Raw genomic sequence first — 3708 nt, forward strand, 5'->3', positions numbered from 1 at the left:
CTAGTGATATGCAAAATCAGCTGAAGATGCAGCATGATTGACCATTAACATATCTAATGTGTCATTATATCTAAAAATGTACAAAGAGTTGGCAGCTTGCACATGCCCTACCATACCCTCTAATCCCAAGTCTGAACTCCCTGGCTTTCCTGAGCTGAGCTGCAGCTAGAGCCATCAGCAGGCCGGGAGTGGCAAAGCCTCAGGTCCCATGGGAGTCCTATCGGGAGGTGTGTGTGCAGGCTTTCTCTCCAGGGGCTGAACACGTATGTTCCTAGGAACATGAACACTCAGCTGATGGACACACAGGTGAAAGATGTGTTCACAAAAGACCATGAAATCTGCAAAAGGAAAGAGAGAGAGGTAAATAACCAGCAGACTGTGGAGATGTAGCCTCTGGGTGTAAAACAAAAGCATGCTCCTACTCCAGAGAATAAAGAAGAGGCCTGGCTTAAATAGGGAAAGTTCCCACCCCAGCCCTCAATCCAGTTTATATTTGTAAATGAAGGATTTAAACTTGTTCAGTCTCAATTGGTTGAAAATAACTGAGTCTCAACTGGATATTTTTGTTTTTGTTTTGTTTTGTTTTGTTTTTCTTTTTTTTTTTTGCCTGCCTCAACTGGGTAGTTTTTAAGCCCAGAACCAGCGGTCTCTTTTCAGACCTCTGGTGGGAGGAGTATTCCAGCCATGGTGTTACAGGACTGGTTTTTGCTCTGAGGCACAAACAGGATGTTGGTCTGGAGCTGCTCTCTCACCCCCCATAGCCACTGAGTTCCTATTATCCTAATGGACATCCCTATCAGCCACAGGGAGTCCATCTGCAGAGCTTGGAGTCTCATTTGCACTTTCGTTTAGTAGGTTGGTGTTACCCCATACAAATGCATCTCTCCGTCCCACTGCCAAGCACCTGGAAGAACTTAAACAGAGCTAAGTTTTCCCTCTCTTGAGGATGGGAAAGCGAGTGGAGACTGGAGTGCAGAAGTGGGCGCTCAGAAGTGGGACTGGCACCTCGCCTGCTGCTAGACTATACTATAGTCACACAAGGGTGGAGATTCCCTTCTCTCACGAGACTGTCACCACCTAGGAAACTTAAACAGCCAGTCTTTAGCCACAATGAGCAAACCAAACAATAGTACAAAGAGGCAATGAGAGAAAGAAACACCAAGGATAATCAGCAGAACCCCATTAAAAATGGTGAAGGAGATAGACATGGACCAAAAGAACTACCACAGGAGTGAAAAAAATAGTAAAAGTATTAAAGAGATTCAAATACAGCACAATAAAAGACATCCTGGAACCAAGAGTTCTGATTTCATTATTTAAAAATTCAGACTTCCTGTTTCAGCTCAGAAATGTAGAGGGCTGGAAAGACGTCACTTCCACTCTTACAATAAGAAAAAAGTTGGACAAACTGAAAATCTTGAACCATCAGAGAACTGAGATCACAGAGCAGATGGCCATAGAACTCAATCTGGATGCTAGGCATGGTGGCTCACATCTGTAATCCCACCACTTTGGGAGGCCAAGGCAGGAGGATAGCTTGAGGCCAGGAGTTTGAGACTAGCCTGGACAACACAGTGAGACTCCATCTCTACCAAAAAAAATAGAAAAATGAGCCAGATACGGTGGCACACACCTGTAGTCCCAGCTACTCAGGAGGCTGAGGCAGGAGGATCGCTGGAGCCCAGGAGTTTGGGGTTGCGGTGAGCTATGATGATGCCACTGCACTCTAGCCGAGGTGACAGAGTGAGACCCTGTCTCAAAAAGCAAAAAAGGAATCAATCTAGAAGACAAGTTCCCACAGGGAGACACATGCCTGAGCATTTGCTTACCTAGGACAGAAGCTGCTGGGTGCCATATAAACTAGTAGGAAGATTAAACTGGAAATTTTGACAAATTGCTGGAAGCTTACTGTATGCTAGCATTAGGCTGTGACTCTCCTGAGGGTCACAGTCATAGAAGGGTTCCCAACACCTTCTTGCAGTCTTTTCCTCCAAGAACCCCACGTGGCTCTCAAGGAAAGTTCATCCCTGGTGCTGTCTGGGATAAGGAAAAAGAAGCCACTGCCAAATCCTCCCAGACCCGGTTTCCCTAGCTCCTCTATGGAACAAAATGCTTTATCCGAAGCAGGAAATTCATCGAAGCCCATACTGAGAGGGTACTGATGCAATCTCATTGGAACCAGGGGAAGAGATTCAAAACCTTAGCCTGAGGAAACTGGTAAATACGCAAAGGCAAAGTTTCTAGAATAACTAAAACAATTCTGAGATAAAAGAAAAAAATGGGAGGATTCACATGTAAAAAGAAAATTAAAATCTCAAGACCACCCCCCCCCCCACCTCTTTATGCAAAAGGGAAAGTAGGCCGGGCGTGGTGGCTCATGCCTGTAATCCTAGCACTCTGGAAGGCTGAGGCGGGAGGATTGCTCAAGATCAGGAGTTCAAGACCAGCCTGAGCAAAAGCAGATCCTGTCTCTACTAAAAAAAAATAGAAAAAAATGATCTGGACAGCTAAAAATATATACAGAAAAAAATTAGCCGGGCATGGTGGCACATGCCTGTAGTCCCAGCTACTCGGGAGGCTGAGGCAGGAGAATCGCTTGAGCCCAGGAGTTTGAGGTTGCCATGAGCTAGGCTGATGCCATGGCACTCTAGCCCAGGCAACAGAGAGAGACTATGTCTTAAAAAAAAAAAAAAAGGGAAGGTAAAGGCCTCAGGCACCTGCAAAGGACTGGCCCCACAGATCATTCACTAAGGAAATTTCTTGCTGGCCTGCCACAAGCAAGGACATGCAAATTGTAGCTTTATGTCTGCACACTGTATCTAGCTCCTAAAACTAAAGTCTGTTTAATTTCACACTAATAATGAATTACAAGTTTATCTTCACAAGTACAGAACTGAGACAAGATAGGCTCAGACATTCTTCTACCTACCCAGAGACATCTACATAACTGATGCTTCCTTTACTTCCTTTTTCTCTTCCAACATTTGCCCTATCTTATGTAAAATGTAGATCTTCATGGGTCACACAAGAATGTAACCATTTGTCTCACTATCCCCCCCTTTTTTCTTTCTATATATTTTTAAATGCTGAAACTTCCAAATTCCCCTTTAGAAAAATAGCCACAGCTTTGTCTGTGGTTTGTTTTTCCCAGGCATGTCCTCAACTTTGGTTTAATAACACTCCATTGATTGATATTTTTGCCTCAGTCACTTATTTTGAGTCGACACACATTACCCAGTTCCAAGACTTATACACAGTTACAGTAATCAAGACTGTTGTATCAGTGAACGGATAGCAAAGAGACAGACACATAGATCAATGAAACTGAACAGAGTCCAGAAAAGATCCATACAACTGATTTTTTGAAAGGTGCAAAGTCAACTCAATGGAGAAAGGATAATCTTTTTCAACAAGTGGTGGTGGAACAATTGGATGGTATAAGGGCAAATACAAATTAAAAATAGGCCAAGTCTTCCTGTTGAAAATAAGGGAAGAGACTTCTTCCCTCTCCCTTTTCTTATTTACTTTAGAAAACTTGTAAATTCTTTCTTTGTCTTTCAAAATGTGTGTAAATCTTTTTAGAAGCTAAAGAATCCTCTTGGCAGCTCTAAGACCAGTAACATCTTTCTTAAGGACCTGAGATTCATCTTTTAAAAACAATCATCAAGAAAGATAGTGCCCCTTTTTCCCATTTCTGTGGGTTGGTAG

This window comes from Eulemur rufifrons, chromosome 16 (genome assembly GCF_041146395.1).
Source record: "Eulemur rufifrons isolate Redbay chromosome 16, OSU_ERuf_1, whole genome shotgun sequence".
NCBI lineage: Eukaryota > Metazoa > Chordata > Mammalia > Primates > Lemuridae > Eulemur > Eulemur rufifrons.